We start from the raw sequence: 20,981 nt of genomic DNA, 5'->3' as shown, positions 1-20,981 counted from the left end.
GCAAGAGTATTTAAGAAACGTTTCAACCCTTCAGAGGGAGCATATATGCTTACAATAGTATACACACACCTAGATATTGAGGCTATGACTATGAGGAACCTACCCTCAGGGTCTCTGATTACTTTGGACACATTCAGAGTGACATTTTTCTTAAAGAGCACAGCCACCCCACATTTTTTAGATGGGGCTGAGGCATAGTAAGTGTGGGGATAGGCTTTATGCCAATATTTTGGTTCAGATCCTTTTTTGAAATGGGTCTCAGTGATGCTCAAATACCCCTTTTCAAAATTCGAGTTAGGTCGAATTCGAATAGTAAATTATTCGAGATCAGTCGAATATTCGAGTCGAATAATTTTAACTATTCGATTCGACCTCGGAATTCGAGCTCACTATTCGAGTCGGTATTCAAGCTCATTATTCGAGCTGACTATTCGAAATGGCCTTAAATAGCTTCCAACACTTGTTTTGAGGGTGAATGATGCAAGAAACCTCTTTTTTTCCAAGTAACAACAGCAAGTGATTATGTGGGGATGTTCCTTTAAAAAAAAAAGTTGAAAAGAGAAGTTGTGTCCAGAAATTTGTTCAGTACTGTATATACTTCTTCTTCTTTATCTTCTATATCTTCTTCTTCTTCTTCTTCTATATCTTCTTCTTCTATATCTTCTTCTTCTATATCTTCTTCTATATCTTCTTCTTCTTTTATATTGTCTTCTTCTTCATCTTCTTCATCATCATCTTCTTCTTCTTCATCTTCTTTTTCTTCATCTTCTTCATCTTCTTCTTCATCTTCTTATTCATCTTCTTCATCTTCTTCTTCATCTTCTTCATCTTCTTCTTCATCTTCTTCATCTTCTTCTTCATCTTCTTCTTCTTCTTCATCATCTTCTTCATCTTCTTCATCTTCATCTTCTTCATCTTCTTCATCTTCTTCTTCTTCATCATCTTCATCTTCTTCTTCATCTTCTTCTTCTTCATCATCTTCATCTTCTTCTTCTTCTTCTTCATCTTCTTCATCTTCTTCATCTTCATCTTCTTCATCTTCTTCATCTTCATCTTCTTCATCTTCTTCATCTTCTTCTTCTTCATCTTCTTCTTCTTCATCTTCTTCTTCTTCATCTTCATCTTCTTCTTCTTCTTCTTCATCTTCTTCTTCTTCATCTTCTTCTTCTTCTTCTTCATCTTCTTCTTCTTCATCTTCTTCTATATCGTCTTCTTCTTCACTTATTTCTCTTTTCAAATTTTTTTTTTTAAAAGAAATGCAGCTATTTTTGAGCGTAACAAATAGCTGGTGGCGCACGCATGTTGGAAGCGCCATTGTATGTGCTCCCTGGCAGTGGAAACACACAGACAGCAGGAGGTAAATTCAGCAGCAGGAGGAGGAGGATGAGTGTGTGGCAGCAGGCAGTCAATGAGGCAGGCAGCGTGACATAATAGCCCTGGTACCTAGCGGTGATACCAGGGCTGTAAATAAACACAGCAGGCAGGAGGTCCCAGACAGCGGTCGTGCAGCCCACATTGTGTCCAATACACAACTGGGACAACACAGTTTTCAACCCGGGCACCTCAGAAAAATTAAACCTTTTTTTTTTTTTATGGTTTTGTAGTTTTGGTTTTACAACCAATTACACAGATATAGCTATTTTTTGACGTAATAGCTGGTGGCAAAGTGGCAGCAGAAGGTAAATCTGTGTACCCTGGCGTTGGGAAACACAGACAGACAGACAGCAGCAGCAGCAGCAGCAGCAGGAGGAATGGAGGAGTAATGTGAGCAGCTATTGTTTGACGTAATAGCTGGTGGCAGAGTGGCAGCAGAAGCTAATTCTGTGTACCCTGGCAGTGGGAAACACAGACAGACAGCAGCATCAGCAGGAGGAATGGAGGAGTAGTGTGAGTGTGGCAGCAGGCAGGCAGCGTGACATAATAGCCCTGGTACCTAGCGGTGATACCAGGGCTGTAAATAAACACAGCAGGCAGGAGGTCCCAGACAGCGGTCGTGTAGCCCACATTGTGTCCAATACACAACTGGGACAACACAGTTTTCAACCCGGGCACCTCAGAAAAATTAAACCTTTTTTTTTTTTTTATGGTTTTGTAGTTTTGGTTTTACAACCAATTACACAGATATAGCTATTTTTTGACGTAATAGCTGGTGGCAGAGTGGCAGCAGAAGGTAAATCTGTGTACCCTGGCGTTGGGAAACACAGACAGACAGACAGCAGCAGCAGCAGCAGGAGGAATGGAGGAGTAATGTGAGCAGCTATTGTTTGACGTAATAGCTGGTGGCAGAGTGGCAGCAGAAGCTAATTCTGTGTACCCTGGCGTTGGGAAACACAGACAGACAGCAGCATCAGCAGGAGGAATGGAGGAGTAGTGTGAGTGTGCCAGCAGGCAGGCAGCGTGACATAATAGCCCTGGTACCTAGCGGTGATACCAGGCCGTAAATGAACACAACAGGAGGTCCCAGACAGCGGTCGTGCAGCCCACATCGTGTCCAATACACAACTGGGACAACACAGTTTTCAACCCGGGCACCTCAGAAAAATTAAACCTTTTTTTTTTTTTTATGGTTTTTTGGTTTTGTTTGTAAAACAAATTACACAGATATATAGCTATTGTTTGACGTAATAGCTGGTGGCAGAGTGGCAGCAGAAGGTAAATCTGTGTACCCTGGCAGTGGGAAACACAGACAGACAGCAGAAGGGCAGTACACAGCAGCCCACTGTAGGTGTAAAATGTGTGGCTGCAGGCGACGTAATAGTCAAAGTGAACCAGGCTGGCTTAGTGAGCAGGAGCCAGGAGGTGGTAAAGGGTGGTAAGGCACATTACCGATGGTTCTTAGCCAGTTCATGTCCCCCTCTCGCCGACAACAGGGGCCAGGAACTCTCCTTCCACCCACGCCTGGTTCATCTTGAGAAACGTCAGTCTGTCCACAGACTTGTGAGACAGACGTGAGCGTTTCTCGGTGACCACACCACCAGCTGCACTGAAGCAGCGCTCGGACAGCACGCTGGAAGGGGGGCAGGACAGCACTTCCAGGGCGTACTGCGCCAGCTCGCTCCAGATCTCCAGGCGCTTGACCCAATACTCCATGGGATCAACAGGGGCATCGCTGTCAAGCCCGCTGTAGGACCCCATGTAGTCAGCCACCATGCGGGTCAGGCGCTGGCTGTGACCGGTGGAGGATGCTGCTGCATGCACCTCCTCTCTAGTCACTGCTGCCGGAGCCTCTACAGTCCTGTAGAGCTCGTGGCTGAGAGACAGCAGGTCTGTGGGGCGCTTGCTGCTGGATGCAGGCACCTGCTGCTGCCTCTGTGCTGGCTGCTGGACAGTGGGGGTGGAAGGCTGGGGGAAGGCTTCCTCCAAGCGCTCAACAAGGGCCTGCTGCAAGCTCCTTATTTGTTGCGCTGGGTCTCCTCCTGCAGGCGGCAGGAACTGGCTCAACTTCCCCTTGAGGCGTGGGTCCAACATCATGCTGATCCAGATGTCCTCCCTCTGCTTCATCTGGATCACCCTGGGGTCTCTGCGCAGGCACGTCAGCATGTGCGCTGCCATTGGGAAGAGGCGGGCCACGTCTGCTGGCACATCGACGGCAGTGCTGCTGTCCTCATCCTCCTCCTCTGCCTCGTCAGCCTCATCCTCTCTCCACCCCCGCACCAACTCAGCTGCACTGTGCTGCTCCCCCTCATCAGCAGCAAGGTCAGGGACCTCCACCAAGTCCTCCTCCTCCTCCCCCTCAGAGGTGGACTGTGCAGCTGCTTGCCGCTCCTGCTGGTCCAAGGCTGCCGCTCCCTGTTCCAGCAAAGCATCGAGGGCCCTGTTCAGCAGACAAACCAGGGGCACCCACTCGCAGACCATAGCATGGTCCCTGCTCACCATGTTAGTGGCCTGCAGAAAGGGAGCCAGCACTAAGCACACCTGCTGCATGTGCCTCCAGTCATCATCGGGGACGATGGACGGGATGTTGCTGGTCTTGTCCCTTCTCTGAGCGGCGGAAACAGTGGCCAGGGCAAGGTACTGGTTGACAGCGTGCTTCTGTTCAACCAGACGCTCCAACATCGCCAGGGTGGAGTTCCAGCGAGTCGGAACGTCAAGGATCAGCCGATGGCGTGGCAGATCCAGCTCCTTTTGCACGTCTTCCAGGCTCGCACAGGCTGCAGCCGAGCGCCGGAAGTGACGCACAACGTTCCTTGCCGTTTCCAGCAGTTCGCTCATCCCCTGGTAGGTGCGCAAGAACTTCTGCACTACCAGGTTCAGCACGTGGGCAAGACAGGGGATGTGGGTCAGGTTTCCCCTGTCTATTGCGGCAACCAGATTGGCCCCATTGTCGGCCACCACCTCTCCGACTCTGAGGCCTCTGGGGGTCAGCCAAATCCTCTCCTGCTCCTGGAGTTTGGCCAACACATGGGTTGCCGTCAGCTTGGTCTTCCCAAGGCTGACCAAGTGCAGCAGCGCTTGGCAGTGGCGGGCCTTCACGCTGCTGCTGAGGCGGGGGGTTTGGCCAGGTGTGCCGGAGGATGGCAGAGGATTGGAGGAACCTGCTGCAGTTTCCCTGACCCTACGGGGTAGCACCACCCACTGTGTTGCTGCTGCTGCTGTGCCCGCTGCTGCTCTCCCATCCTCACCCCCTTCCACCAAGCTGACCCAGTGGACAGTGAAGGACAGGTAGCGGCCTGTCCCGAAGCGGCTGCTCCAGGAGTCCATGGTGACGTGGACCCTTTCACCAACCGCGTGCTCCAGCCCTCGCTCCACATTGGCCATCACAAAGCGGTGCAGTGCAGGAATGGCCTTGCGGGAGAAAAAGTGTCTGCTGGGGAGCTGCCAGTCTGGGGCTGCGCAAGCAAGCAGCGCACGAATGTCGCTCCCCTCCTGCTCGAGCGTGTACGGCAGAAGCTGGGAGCACATGGCCCGTGCCAGCAAGCCGTTCAGCTGCCGCACGCGACGGCTGCTGGGAGGCAGAGCCCTAACCACCCCCTGGAAGGACTCGCTCAAAAGGCTCTGGCGTGGCTTTTTGCTGGCACGGGAATCAGCAGACACAGCGGAGGAGGCCACTGAGGACTGGCTGCCAGAACAGGCCTCAGTGTCGGCGGCAGGAGTTGCAGAGGGGGGAGGAGCATTGCGTTTCCGCACTCCTGCTGGTGCTGCTGGAGGAGCAGGAGGGCGGGTGGCTGCTGTTGCTGCTGCTGCTGAAGGCTGTGCAGTGATGGGTGTGGTGCCACTGCCAGCACCAGATGCCTTCAGCCTCTGGAACTCCTCATGCTGGTGGAAATGTTTCGCAGCAAGGTGGTTGATGAGCGAGCTGGTGCTGAACTTTAAGGGGTCTGCACCTCTGCTCAACTTCCGCTGACAGTGGTTGCAAGTGGCGTACTTGCTGTACACAGTGGGCATGGTGAAATATCGCCAGATTGGTGACAGAAACATCCCCCTACGGCATGGAAGCACTGCTGCCTGTCTCCCTGTGGTGGTTGGGGGGGGGGCTTGGGGGGCTTGGGTGTGGCTGGTGGTGGTACTGGCAGATGCTGCTGCTGCTGCTGCTGAGCCTGAGACACCAGCAGGCTGTGGGACCTGCCTACTGCTGCCAATGCTTGCAATGATGCGCCTCCTTGCAAGGCCCACAAGAGCATCCTCCTCCTCCTCCTCAGAGCTGCTGAGGACGACATCCCCTGGAGGTGGTGGCACCCAGTCTCTGTCTGTCACCGGGTCATCATCATCCTCCCCCTCCTGAAACATGTCCTGCTGGGATGATGACCCCCCAAACTCCTCTCCTGATGCATGGATGGGCTGCTTGACTGTCGCCACAGTCTTGCTGTCCAATCCCTCATCCCCCAAAGTGCCCATCAGCATCTCCTCCTCAAAATCGCCAACAACAGCAGACAATACCCTGATGGTGCCTGGGGTAAAAAGACTGCTGAGTGACAGGTCGCCAACTTGTGAACTGGCCTCCTCCCCAGACCCTGCTGGGCGGCTGCTGCGAACAGGGGTGGTGGTGGTGGTGGTGAGGGTGGAGGCCTCGGATGCAGAGCTGATGGCGGGCTGCTCATCCTCCGTCATGAGTTTCACCACAGTGTCTGCATGCTTTTCCTCAATGGGACGTTTCCGACCCGGCTGGAGGAAAATCGGAGCAGGTGCTACACGCTGCTGCTGCTGTGTCTCTGCAGCGTGAGTTGCAGATGCTCCTGCTGGGCGGCGCCCAAGGCGTCCACGGCCAGTGGCTATGGGAGGAATGTTAGCCACTGACGCTGCTGCTGCTGCTGCGGAACTGTGCATGGTGGCGCGGCCGCGGCCTGCCACAATGCTGCTCCCTCTCCTCCTGATTCCCTTGCTGCCCTTCCCCTTGCCCAAACCGCGCTGGCTGCCACTTCCAGACATCTTCGATGTTTTGGGCGTATAGACAAAAGTTTTTTAAAAGGGCGGGTGAAAAGTGGGGTACTTTAATGGAGTGGGTTCGTGGGTGAGGTGACTGAGTGAGTGTCCCTAGTACAGTAAGTAAGTAGTAACAGTCAGGAAGTACAACTAGCAGTTACAATAATCAGTAGTAATCACAAGTAAATTTAGTGTGTGTACACTACAGACAGTGAGTGCACGCACGCGCAAACACGCGCAGGAGCTAGCCTATGAACAGTGACTGAGTGAGTGTCCCTAGTACAGTAAGTAAGTAAGTAGTAACAGTCAGTAAGTACAACTAACTAATTACAATAATCAATCAGTTATCAGAAGGAAATAGAGTGTGTGTAGTGTGTGTACACAGACAGTGAGTGCACACACGCAGGAGCTAGTAGCCTATGAACAGTGACTGAGTGTCCTAGACTCCTAGTACAGTAAGAGTAAGTAGTAACAGTAAGTACAACTAACTAATTACAATAAGCAATCAGTTATCAGAAGGAAATAGAGTGTGTGTAGTGTGTGTACACAGACAGTGAGTGCACACACGCAGGAGCTAGTAGCCTATGAACAGTGACTGAGTGTCCTAGACTCCTAGTACAGTAAGAGTAAGTAGTAACAGTAAGTACAACTAACTAATTACAATAAGCAATCAGTTATCAGAAGGAAATAGAGTGTGTGTAGTGTGTGTACACAGACAGTGAGTGCACACACGCAGGAGCTAGTAGCCTATGAACAGTGACTGAGTGTCCTAGACTCCTAGTACAGTAAGAGTAAGTAGTAACAGTAAGTACAACTAACTAATTACAATAAGCAATCAGTTATCAGAAGGAAATAGAGTGTGTGTAGTGTGTGTACACAGACAGTGAGTGCACACACGCAGGAGCTAGTAGCCTATGAACAGTGACTGAGTGTCCTAGACTCCTAGTACAGTAAGAGTAAGTAGTAACAGTAAGTACAACTAACTAATTACAATAAGCAATCAGTTATCAGAAGGAAATAGAGTGTGTGTAGTGTGTGTACACAGACAGTGAGTGCACACACGCAGGAGCTAGTAGACTATGAACAGTGACTGAGTGTCCTAGACTCCTAGTACAGTAAGAGTAAGTAGTAACAGTAAGTACAACTAACTAATTACAATAAGCAATCAGTTATCAGAAGGAAATAGAGTGTGTGTAGTGTGTGTACACAGACAGTGAGTGCACACACGCAGGAGCTAGTAGACTATGAACAGTGACTGAGTGTCCTAGACTCCTAGTACAGTAAGAGTAAGTAGTAACAGTAAGTACAACTAACTAATTACAATAAGCAATCAGTTATCAGAAGAAAATAGAGTGTGTGTAGTGTGTGTACACAGACAGTGAGTGCACACACGCAGGAGCTAGTAGCCTATGAACAGTGACTGAGTGTCCTAGACTCCTAGTAAAGTAAGAGTAAGTAGTAACAGTAAGTACAACTAACTAATTACAATAAGCAATCAGTTATCAGAAGGAAATAGAGTGTGTGTAGTGTGTGTACACAGACAGTGAGTGCACACACGCAGGAGCTAGTAGCCTATGAACAGTGACTGAGTGTCCTAGACTCCTAGTACAGTAAGAGTAAGTAGTAACAGTAAGTACAAACAACTAACTAATTACAATAATCAATCAGTTATCAGAAGGAAATAGAGTGTGTGTAGTGTGTACACAGACAGTGAGTGCACACACGCAGGAGCTAGTAGCCTATGAACAGTGACTGAGTGTCCTAGACTCCTAGTACAGTAAGTAGTAACAGTAAGTACAACTAACTAATTACAATAATCAATCAGTTATCAGAAGGAAATAGAGTGTGTGTAGTGTGTACACAGACAGTGAGTGCACACACGCAGGAGCTAGTAGCCTATGAACAGTGACTGAGTGTCCTAGACTCCTAGTACAGTAAGTAGTAACAGTAAGTACAACTAACTAATTACAATAATCAATCAGTTATCAGAAGGAAATAGAGTGTGTGTAGTGTGTACACAGACAGTGAGTGCACACACGCAGGAGCTAGTAGCCTATGAACAGTGACTGAGTGTCCTAGACTCCTAGTACAGTAAGTAGTAACAGTAAGTACAACTAACTAATTACAATATTCAATTACAATAATCAATCAGTTATCAGAAGGAAATAGAGTGTGTGTAGTGTGTACACAGAAAGTGAGTGCACACACGCAGGAGCAGCTAGTAGCCTATGAACAGTGACAGTGAGTGTCCTAGTACAGTTACAGTATATAACTACAATACTAATACAATCAGTAGTAAAGGACAGCAGAAATACTGGTATAGAATAGAGAGAAATAAACAGAGGACAGGAGGACAGCTGCCCACACAGGCAAGGCCCTGAGGCCTAAAGCTGTAAGCCTGCAGCAGCTGGCCTGTCTCTATGTAACACAAAAGCTACTAACTAAAATACAATGTCTAACTAACTAACAACAATATAGGTGTGTATAAGAGGTGTATGTGAGCAAAAACGCTAGGTAAATGACCACAATAAAGCTCTTGCTAAGCCAAAGCACAAAGGAGCAACTCTCTCTCTATGCAAGTCTCAGGCAAGGACGGAGAAACGTAACATGGCGGCCGCTATTTATAGGGTAGGGGCTGGCCAGGGTCCCCCTCTGTGATTGGCTGCCGTCAGAGGGCCTGGGAGCCCTCTGATTGGCTCTAAGGACATCAATCTGGGCTATGACGCTATTCGAGCTCGGTACCGAGCTCGAATAGCGCCGTTTGCTCGAATAGCTCGAATAGTGAATGGGCTATTCGAGTGTACGCGAATAGCCCATTCGAATAGCTACAGCTATTCGGAGCTCGAATACCGAGCTCGAATAGCTGGAAAAGAGCTCGAATATTCGAGCTACTCGAATATTCGAGCTCTGCTGAGCACCACTGATGGGTCTCCTGAAGGCAGAGTATGTCTGCGTTCTGACTTTTATAAAAATTGCTCACCATTCTTCTTTTTTGGGGTGCATTCAGGCCTTTAACATTGTGAGTAACAATTTTAAGATCAGTAGGAACCGCATTGGTAAAAGGGATCGAGGAGGGGCCTGTCGTTGAGAACTGACTCATATTAAATGTAAGGTAGCCGTGCTCTCGTATATTAATGACACCACAGGGTTAGATATTAATAAAATCACCATAGGGATAATGACAGTGCAGACTGAATACCAGTTAAGTAGCACATTTTGATGTTTGTACGCTTGTACTGCGACTATAACCTGTAGCCTAGTAAACATAACATAAAGAAACGTAAAAGAATAACATAAAAGCAATAACTCTGCCATGGGGAACTTGGCGAGGTAGGGAGCCATATCTTTGACTTCCCTAATAAACTTCGAGTTAGCTGCGTGAATGGTATGTGCAGCTTCCGTGGGGGTCGGTATGCCTCAGATGCCAAGTCCGAGTGACGCAGGCCTTAGGTCCGACTTAGGCCCTGTTGTAGTAATACGCAGGGCAGACAGACTATTGTCTCTCTTTGTTGGCAGGCCAAAATAGAGAAATACAAGTAGAGACGATAACACAGTCATAGTTCAATATTCAGTGTTAGCGAGGCGGTCATGCTGATTCACATTTCGTACAGATTTCCTGGATCTCACCTTTGTCCAAACGACCCGAGGAGAGGCCACCCGGCCTTGGGGAGTGGTTGCGGGTGATGTCTGACTCTCAGGGGACTCGATACCAAGCTTGTCCAGCGTGTCCTGGATCATATGCGGACCTTGAACCACAAGCTGTTGACCGTTATGTAGCACGATGAGCTTGAACGGGAATCCCCATCTGTACTTGATCTTGTTGCGCACTAATAAAGAAGTTAGGGGCTTCATATCTTTTCTTCTTTTCAAGGTGATCTGGGAGAGATCAGGGAAAAAGGTGATATGGTCGTCTCCAAAAGTGAGGTCAGGCGAGTTGCGTGAGTGGTATAATAATGCTTCACGAGTGCTGTAATAATGGAACCGCAGTATTATATCACGCGGAGGCTCATCATCTCGCGGCTTAGCTCTAAGAGCTCTGTGAGCTCGGTCCATGCGTAATTCAGCGGGTGGGAGATCGGGCAGCAAGGAGGCAAAGAGGGATTCAAGGTAAGGAGTTAGTTCAACAATCGACTCCAGGACCCCTCTTACCCTGAGATTATTCCTCCTGTCCCTGTTCTCCTGGTCTTCCTGACCATCTTTAAGGGCCTGTACATCTGTGCGTATCTCCGCTAGGTCTTGTTCTGTCTGCGTGCAGAAGGCCTTGACCTCATCCACCTCCTCCTCTAGCTCGTGTAGTCTCTCACCAAGCGCTGAAATCTCCCCTCTGATTTCTTTGACCACGCTAGTGTTGGATGTCTTCACCAGTTTTTCGATATCTTGATAGAGCTGCTTCAAGTCTGCTTTGGTCGCCGTGCCTGGGGCGGGGGAGGCCTTGTTCTGAGGCTGTGCTGTATCACCAAGCGGGCGGGCGCCATCTTGGGAGTTCCCCACCTTGTTCTTCCGAGTGAACATATCTGGGATTCCAGGGTCAGTATCGGCTCCATTCTTCTTAGGGCCCATCTCGAAGATACACTGGAGCTTCTCAGCTTCCCTTTAGTGAGAGAGAGGAGGTTTCCGTGAGGCAAGGGTGCTCGGTAAGGCCTGGGTAGTCGGAGCTAGTCCTACATGCGTCCTCTCAGCAGCGCGTCCAGGCTCCGCCCCCGGTTTTGAAATTTTTTAGTGTGTCTGCCTTATCCTTAAAGTGAACCTCCGGACTAAAAATCGACTCAGCAGAACTGAAAAGGCTTGGTGTTTCTTTAACAGTTTCACAGCATCAAAACTTTGTTTCTCTTATATAAGCCTGATTTTTAGCTGCACAGTAGAAAACTGCCCAGGCTTTTTTCCCCTGATGCTGTGCAAAGCATGATGGGATTTCTGATGTTGTTGTTCTCGTTCTGCATTTTTGGTTCAATTTTTTTTTTTTTACATTTTGAATTTGACATTTGAAGCCTAGCGTGTGCAGCTGGGAGGGGTAATCAGGACAAAGGACCGTTGGAACTGTGTCTCCTGCTCCTTGTCACCTTCTTTCAACCAAAACGATGGCTGCCCCATGACAAAGATGGCAGCCCCCATGAATCACAAACATTTGCCTGTTCTTTTAAAACAGGGTGGGTAAGAGATTATATTACCTATCTGTTCTAATTAACATAACTAATGTAACTTGATGACAGTATGTTTGTTTAGGCTGAAGTTCCCCTTTAAGCACGCTACTTTTTCTCGTGAATTGATCATAATGGTACATGCTAGGCTGGCTTCCACATGTAGTGTTGTTGGTGGTATAGTGGTAAGTCAGTTATACAATAACACACACTGAGACTTGAGCTCAATTCCCAGCCTCGGTTCAATTCCCATTGATGGTGAGTTGGTTTTTGACATGCTACAAATCCTTAAAGAGAACTTCAGCCTAAACAAACATACTGTCATGAAATTACGTTATGTTAATTAGAACAGATAGGTAATATAATCTCTTACCCACTCTGTGCAGCTAAAAATCAGGCTTATATAAGAGAAACAAAGTTTTGATGCGGTGAAACTGTTAAAGAAACACCAAGCCTTTTCAGTGCTGCTGAGTCGATTTTTAGTCCGGAGGTTCACTTTAAGCACGCTACTTTTTCTCGTGGATTGATCATAATGGTACATGCTAGGCTGGCTTCAGCATGTAGTGTTGTTGGTGGTATAGCGGTAAGTCAGTTACCTAACTTCTCAAAAAAGGCGATACCTAAACTGTACCGTGATGTTGAAAGGCAAGTGGTGACATCTCTGGCACACAGCATTGGGTCAAGGGTCCATCTGACCATGGATGCCTGGTCTGCAAAGCACGCTCAGGCCTGCCTGAAGACTAAGTCAGTCACCACACACATAATCTCTGCCTGCACGCTGTGTGACTTGCCTACCCCAAGACTAAGTCGGTCCCCACACAGCATCTCTGCCTGCAGGCCGCTTGACTGCCTTCTTCACCACCACCAACAGGGTCCACTAGGACTCCAGGCGGATTCCGGAATTTTTAAGGCCGCTGCTAGCAGCGGCTGCTATAATCATTTCTCTGGTGCATGTACATGCCTGCCTAATTTTTCTGGCTGCACTGCAGCTGCAACAACAAAACAAAAAGCATGTACATGTGTCAATTCCCCTTCGTGATCGTTACCTTGCCGCGGTGAAGGGGCTTGTGTATCACAATGAAGCAATGACTGACGGCTATATGAGTGTCTCGGGGGGGGGGGGGGGGGGGCACACCCAAGATAATAAGGTCGTTGCTTCATTGTGGACAGATCAAATTCGATCAGCTGGGCAGTCACTGTTCTGTCATTGAGCTACCTCAGCCCGGCGACCATATGGGCTTGAAAATTGCCATGGTCTGCACTCTGGCCATGGTGCGCACCAGTCTAGCACGTCCGTCACAACACAAACAGCTGTTTGCAGTGGGTTACACAGTGAGTTTGGTCTGTCAGTGTGAAGCAGTACTCTAATTACACTTCCTGATTGATGTATAAGCAAGAAGTTTTGAATCAGGATGATACCATTTATTGGCTAACTTAGAGATGGATAAACAGTGAGCTTTCGACTTATAAAAAGCCTTCGTCGGACTGGTTCCTGACCAAAACGGAAAAACACAGTGTAACGATTAGTGTCAGCACACAGAGAGAATCTGATTATTGGTGATCTGCAGTATCACCAACAATACAGATATATACCTGATTATTGATGATCTGCAGAATCACCAATAATGCAAGTATGACTAACCTCTGGACACCTGATAAAGTGTAAGTGTTTTGGTGCAACAGTGGGTTGTCTCCCGTGGGGCGGGAGACGCAAATAACAATGAGCATGGACCACCTGAGGAGCAGGTGGCCCTTGGTAGAGGATGAACTATCTCCTAGGGAGGGAGATAGAGATAACCTGCGAGTCAGTGATTCCCTGTAATACTGGAAATCAGACTATACTGCAGCCAAAAGACTCCAAAGGGATGGAGCCCCTGACTGGACTGCAGAGAGGCCTCTCTGAGGAGCAGGAGGTCTCTGCAGCTACCTGACACTTAGCAGAGTAGTGTCGCAGGTAGTACAGACAGATTGAACACTCAAGGAATGAGTGACAGCCAGCAGGGTCAGCCAGGCCAGGTCGGCAACACACGAGCAGATAAGGTACAGAGACATAAGGCTGATTCGGTAACCAGGTACAGGCAGGGGTTTGGCAACAGGTAGGCAGATATGCATAGGTACCGAATCAAAAAGCAGGAGAGAGGTCGAGAGAGCAAAGGGTCATAACAGATAAAGCAGAGGCCTAGTCTAGAGTGTGAGGTCCGAGGTCTCAACACCCAGGAACTGGTCTAAAGTATAACACAGCAATGACACAGTATTCCTAAGCTTGGGTGTGAGGTCCTTGGTCACAACACCCTGGAACTGGTCTAAAGTATAACACAGCAATGAGACAGTATCCCTAAGCTTGGGTGTGAGGTCCTTGGTCACAACACCCTGGAACTGGTCTAAAGTATAACACAGTAGGACACAAGTGTAATCTGGCTCAGTGTGAATTCCCAGGTCCACCTGGTTCTAACACACTGTGTTAGAACCAGGCAGACAACCTGAGACTGACCGGCGAGATTTATATATAGTGCAGCGCTCCTCAGCGCCACCCAGCGCCACTCAGCCAATGACCGTCTGCGCTGGGATCAGCTGACCAACCTGATCAGCTGATCCCTCTCCTCCTGGCATAAAGGTCCTGCCTCCCAGCGCGCATAGCTCTCCATCTGTGTGCACTAGAAGGCTCAGACAAACCAGACGCATGCTGCTGTGCGGAAACTGCCGGTCTGAACGCGGAGACAGCCGCCCCGCCGTCAGACCGAGTGGCGGCATCTCCGCAATCCTTTACACCAGCTTATATACACTGACATACAGAGGAGAAACATTCTTTAGCAAACATAAATGTAATTAGATGTCTCAACTGTTACTGAGGAGGCTTTCCCAGGCATCCGAGCTAAATTGATAAGATCAACAGTTCCCTCAACATGACGGGAAGCAGACTCTGGTGATGGGGAGACATCGTAAATTCCGAGTTCAAATTGTAACTGGGCTGTGTGAGAGAAAACGCGGAAAAGCCGCCCCATGTGCTGCTGAGGAGGCGGCTGATTCCGCGTCCAATGCGGCGGTTTGCATGCGGAGGCGTGCGTCTGGTAACAGGGCAGAACGCGGAAAAGCCGCCGCATGTAACAACAGTAAGGCGGCTGGTTTCGCGTCCAGCGCGGCGGTTTGCACGCGGCAGCATGTGTCTGGTGTGGTTGAGTCTGTTAGTGCACACAGGCTTAGGAATACGCGCGGGCGGCTGAGAGGCAGAACTCCTATACTGCGCAAGGAGAAGTCAGCTGATCATGCCGATCAGGTGACTCCAGAGCAGGATACTATTGGTTAATTAGGGGTGGTGCCGGAGAGCACTACTCCATATATAGTTACTGCTGGCCAGTCTCAAGTTGTCTGCCTTTGCAAACACTACGTGGAAGCACTCAGACCTTAGTCAGATCCTACAGTGTGCTTGAACCAGGTGGACCTGGGAATTTACACTGAGCCAGATTACTTGTACTGTTATTCTGTTTATGCTTAGACTATTTCCAGGGTGTAGAGACCACGGACCTCACACCCAGACTAGGGAACTTGCATTATCAATCTGTTATACTTCAGACTAGTTCCAGAGTGTAGAGACCACGGACCTCACACCCAGACTAGGGACTTGCATTATCAATCTGTTATACTTCAGACTAGTTCCAGGGTGTAGAGACCACGGACCTCACACCCAGACTAGGGAACTTGTGTTAACTATCTGTTATACTTCAGACTAGTTACAGGGTGTAGAGACCAAGGACCTCACACCCAGAATAGGCATTGTTGATATCTGTTATGACTTTACTGCTGTCTTGACTATCCCTCTAATCTCTGATTCGGTACCTCGCATATCTGATATTCCGTTGCCAGACCCTGCTTGCCTAGGATACCGATTAAGCGTTCTGTCTTTGTACTTTATCTATATTAATATTATTATTATTTATCTGTCAGTGTGTTGCCGACCAGGCGTGCCCGACCTCGAGAGCTATCTCTCCACTTAAGAGATAGTCTCCAGATCTAATAGTGACATCCACCTTCAGGTGTCACTCACTCTCTGGTCCTACCCATCTCCAGCCTGACTCCACCCCTTGGAGAGTCTCAGGCTGCTGGAAGGGTCCTGTGTCCTCAAGAGCAGAATTCCAGGCTGCTTCTGATCACCTGCTCAGCAGGTACATGTCTCAAAGTATTACTGTTACACCAAACACTCACATATCTTAGGTGTCCAGAGGTTAGCAATATATCTGTATTATCGGTGATTCTGCAGATCATCAATAATCAGGTATATATCTGCATTCTTGGTGATACCACAGATCACCAATAATCAGATTCTCTCTGCGTGCTGACACCAATCGTTACAGAACGGCAGACCAAACCCAAATGGACGCACTCCGCAGCCGTCTTGATGCACTCACCACCTCGGTGGAAAATTTCATCTCAGTGCTGGGCGATCATCAGAACCAGATCAATGCCTTGTCTGGGTCTGCGCAAGCCCTACAGACGGCTGTGGATACAGTGCGATCTCCTCCTAGCACAGACATACCCATGTCTGTACCTGAAAGGTTTTCGAGCCACAGATCTGACTTTCGGAACTTTAAAAACCGAGTGTTATCATACTTCGAGTTGAGACCTAATTCTTCAGGAACCGTAGCCCAGAGAATTACATTTATCAAGACACTATTGTCAGGAGATTCCCAGACTTGGGCATATAATCTCCCGCCAGGTGATAACGCGCTGGTTTCGGTTGAGGCATTTTTTGAAGCTATGGCTATAATTTATGATGACCCGGACATTGCCTCTACCGCAGAGCGGAAGCTCAAGACATTACGGCAGGGCAAAGATCCGGTTGAAAGTTACGCAGCTGAGTTCAGGAAGTGGGCGGTTTCAGCCAGATGGGGCTTATTTGCATTATTAGACTGTTTTTTGTCAGGGCTGTCAGACGCGGTCTCAGAGTTAATGTTGGGTCATCCTGAGCCCAAATCCATCGATGAGGCCATTTCATTGGCCATCAGAATTGACCGTCGCTTACGATACCAAAGACAGACCCGGGGTAGGAACAATGTGAGACACTTGTCCTACGCAGCGTCTCCTTCTGTTCCATCTCCACCTGCTTCACCTCCACCGGAACCAATGCAGATTGGTCGGTCAAGATTGTCTCAGGTGGAACGGAGACGCAGAGAAAAAGAGAAGCTCTGTCTATACTGTGCAGAGGGGGGTCATAAAGTGCAGAATTGTCCCAAGAAGTCGGGAAATGCTGCCGCCTAGGTGTAGTCGGAGGTAATACCCTAGGCGCGCAATCTTTACCTCTAGATGTTAAACGTTTTTTTCTCCCTTGTACTATATCCTGGCAGGATAAGACAGAGACTACTGAGGCCTTTGTAGATTCTGGCTCAGCAGCTAACTTTATGGATTATGAATTTGCTAAGAAATTGGGGATTCCGATCTCCCCACTAAAACAACAGATCCGGGTCACTGCAGTGGATGATTCCCCCATGCAGAGTAACCACCCTCTCTCCCAGACCCCAGACTTGGGGGTCACAATAGGGGTGTTGCATAAAGAAAGTTTACCATTTTTTGTGTTACGAATGGCATCCTCCACGATTATTCTTGGCATGCCATGGTTACAAATTCACTCGCCTCAGATCAATTGGGCTACGGGTCAGCTAACTAGCTGGTCTGCCCATTGCTATCATCATTGTCTAGCGAAAGTAACCTTTGGTAAAACCAAGATTCACATGGAGGGATTGCCAGATCAGTATTCAGAATTTGCGGACGTGTTTTGTCCCAAGGCAGCAGATAAACTTCCTCCACACCGTCCTTTTGATTGCCCCATTGATCTCAGGTCTGGTTGTATGCCCCCTAGAGGTCATCTCTATAATTTATCTGGGCCAGAGAAATTGGCCATGCAGGAATACATCCAAGAGAACTTGGCTAAAGGTTTTATTCGCCCTTCTCGGTCCCCGGCAGGGGCAGGGTTCTTTTTTGTGAAAAAGAAGGATGGAGGCCTCCGTCCATGTGTTGATTATCGGAGCTTAAATAAAATTACAGTAAAAAAATCGCTATCCTTTGCCTTTAATAGACGATTTATTTACTCAGGTCACCAATGCTAAGATTTTCTCGACACTGGATTTAAGGGGTGCGTACAACCTTGTGCGGATCAGGGACGATGATGAGTGGAAGACGGCCTTTAACACACCCGACGGGCACTATGAGTACCTGGTGATGCCCTTCGGGTTGTGTAATGCCCCAGCCGTCTCTCATGAGCTGATTAACGAAGTCTTTAGAGAAGTATTGGGCAGATTCATCTTAGTATACTTAGACGACATACTAATCTTCTCGTCCAACCTCTCAGAGCACAGAAAGCATGTTAAGTTTGTGTTACGGAAGTTGAGACAAAATATGCTGTACGCTAAACTGGAGAAATGCATTTTCAAAGTAACCTCTGTTGCCTTTCTGGGGTACGTAATTTCAACCTCTGGCCTCTCTATGGACCCTGGGAAAGTTTCAGCTGTTTTGAAGTGGCCCCAACCTGTGGGACTGAAGGCTCTCCAGAGGTTCCTGGGGTTCGCCAACTACTATAGGAGGTTTATAAAGGGGTACTCTACGGTGATCTCACCTCTCACCAGTCTCACAAAGAAAGGGGCAGATACTCATCACTGGTCCCCTGAGGCCAATGCTGCTTTCTCCACTTTAAAGAAATTGTTCTGTACTGCACCCATTTTGAGACATGTTGACACCACCTTCCCCTTTATTGTGGAGGTAGATGCCTCAGAGGTAGGGGTAGGGGCTGTGCTGTCTCAGCGTTCTGGGCTGCAGGGAAGATTACACCCCTGTGCCTATTTTTCACGTAGGTTTTCACTCACAGAGAAGAACTACGATATAGGCAATAGGGAACTTCTAGTCATTAAGTTGGCCTTTGAGGAATGGTGACATTAGCTAGAAGGCGCAGAACATACCATTACTGTCTATACTGACCACAAGAATTTGGAGTACATTGAGGGTGCTAACAGGCTCGGTGGTCATTATTTTTCTCAAGATTCAGATTTGTAATCACGTATACCCCTGGTAGTAAGAGCATCAAAGCTGATACCTTGTCCAGATGTTTTGAGCCCGAGACAGCACAGCCCTCAGACCCAGAAACCATTCTCCCTCAGAAAGTGGTTCTGGCCGCCACTGAGACCTGGAGGGACTGGACAGAAACGTTGGGTCCGTTCCAACCTGATGTACCAGAGGGAAAGCCTGAAGGGGTCATGTTTGTACCATTGCCTTTTCGTCTACAGATACTGCAGTTGTTCCATTCTGTAACGATCGGTGTCAGCAACCAGAGAGAGAATCTGATCCTTGGCGATCCGCAGTATCCCCAAGAATACAGATATACCCGATTATTGAGGATCTGCGGAATCGTCAATAATCAGATATGTCTAACCTCTAGACACCTGAGAGAGTGTAAGTGTTTGGTGCAACAGTAACAACTCTGAGTGAAGACCACCAGGAGAGCTGGCGGCCTAAGACTCCTGAGGAATTCACCCCTGACTATGGGTGATATTCCTATAGCCTGTGGACCCCTGGGCGAGGGACCGAGACTGGGTTGCAGGAAGCCCTGCTGCTAATATGCAAGGTATTGCCCTGAACTGGGCTAAAGTAACACAGTAATAGCAATACTAGTCTGGAGCATAACATGAATGAAAATACAATTCCCTAGTCTTGTGTGTGAGTTCCGTGATCATCAACACCCTGGAACTAGTCTGGAGTATAACATAAATGATAATACAATTCCCTAGTCTTGGGTGTGAGTTCCCGTGATCATCAACACCCTGGAACTAGTCTGGAGTATAACATAAATGATAATACAATTCCCTAGTCTTGGGTGTGAGTTCCCGTGATCATCAACACCCTGGAACTAGTCTGGAGTATAACATAAATAATAATACAATTCCCTAGTCTTGGGTGTGAGTTCCGTGATCATCAACACCCTGGAACTAGTCTGGAATATAACACAAAGACAATACAGTTCCCTAATCTTGGGTGTGAGGGCCTTGATCTCAACACCCTGGAACTGGTCTAACAAATAATACAATTCAATTAGTACTTTAAGCTATCAACAGAATCTGGCTAAGTGTGAATTCCCAGGTCCACCTAGTTCAAACACACTGTAAGGATCTGACTATGGTCTGAGTGCCTTCACGAAGTGTTAGCAATGGCAGACAACCAGCAACTGACAAGCAACAGAATATATAGTTGCTGGACTCTGCCGCCCCGCCCGAGCCATTCAGCCAATCATAAGTCCTGCAGGAATCAGCTGATCTTCCTGATCAGCTGACACTTCTCCTGCTGGTATAAAGGTCCTGAGTTCATGCCCGCGCGCACGTAGCTCTCTATCTGCCTATGTGCACTGACAGACCCAGCCACACCAAGCGCACGCTGCTGCATGCAAACCGCCGCGTTGGACGCAGAAACAGCCGCTTTGCTGTCAGGACATGCGGCGGCTTTTCCGCATTCCACCATACTACCTGACGCGTGTCTATGCGTGCAAACCGCTGCGTTGGACGCGGAGTCAGCCGCCTCGCTCTTGGCACATGCGGCGGAATTTTTGCGTTTTCTCACAGTAACCCCCCCCCCCCCCTGAGGAGTGGACTCCGGACATCTCCTTCCTGGCTTTCCAGGATGTAAGTTAGAGTAGAGAATTTCCTCTTTATCTCATACTCAGGCCGGCCATCAATCAACCCAGGGAGGGAGGGAGTGGAATTCACATGCAGCGCTGACCCGGGCAGGGATACAGAAAATGATTTCTTGTCAGCCTGTTTTTTCGGTGGTAGAATGGTTTTGCGCCCAAAACCCCTGTCTAAAGCGTCTGCTTTGGGGCTTTTGCTATCAGATTTATGCATGAGGGGTAACCATGAGGAACTGGAACCATTAAAAATATCTGTACACTGTCCTGCCTTTTCTGCGACCTGTATTTTTGTTTTATCCACCTCACCCTTCTTCAAACAGTGCTCATGACAATGGGCTGACCAGTTCAGTAGCTGTCCTGAAGCCCAGTCAATCCGCGGAGAGTGAAGTTGCAACCAGGGCATACCGAGAACAACAGCAGAGCCTTTCATTGGCAGGACCAGGAACTGTAAACTCTCTTCATGCAATGCCCCAAAACAACATGACAGTAGGGGGGTCTGGGAAAGAAACTGGGCACTGCGCAATGGAGAGTCATCCACTGCAGTGACCGAAATCTGCCGGTCGGGTGCAGATAACGGTATCCCCAGACTTTTGGCAAAATCATAATCTATGAGGTTCGCTGACGAACCCGAGTCCACCATGGCTTCTGCGGACTTGGTCCGACCTTCCCACGTAACCGAACAAGGAAGGATCAGCCGACCATCGTTCAGGGATGAACCCTGCTCACCTATGGTTTTGACTAATCCTAGGCGATAGCATTTGTCTGGCCTAGTGGAACCATGTAAAGCGTTCCTCTTTGGGCTCCTGCGACTCTTTTCCCCCAGA

The 20,981-nt window shown here is 48.5% G+C and overlaps 1 protein-coding gene across 1 annotated transcript in view; it reads right to left on the bottom strand.

The window, feature by feature from the left end:
- Window positions 1–20,981, bottom strand: part of GAL (galanin and GMAP prepropeptide) — an 851,723-nt gene that overhangs the window by 284,807 nt on the left and 545,935 nt on the right. The gene's annotated exons all lie outside the window — the stretch shown is intronic.

The sequence above is a fragment of the Hyperolius riggenbachi genome, chromosome 11, assembly GCF_040937935.1.
Source record: "Hyperolius riggenbachi isolate aHypRig1 chromosome 11, aHypRig1.pri, whole genome shotgun sequence".
NCBI classification, from domain to species: domain Eukaryota; kingdom Metazoa; phylum Chordata; class Amphibia; order Anura; family Hyperoliidae; genus Hyperolius; species Hyperolius riggenbachi.
This window is presented reverse-complemented; position numbering and strand designations above follow the sequence as displayed.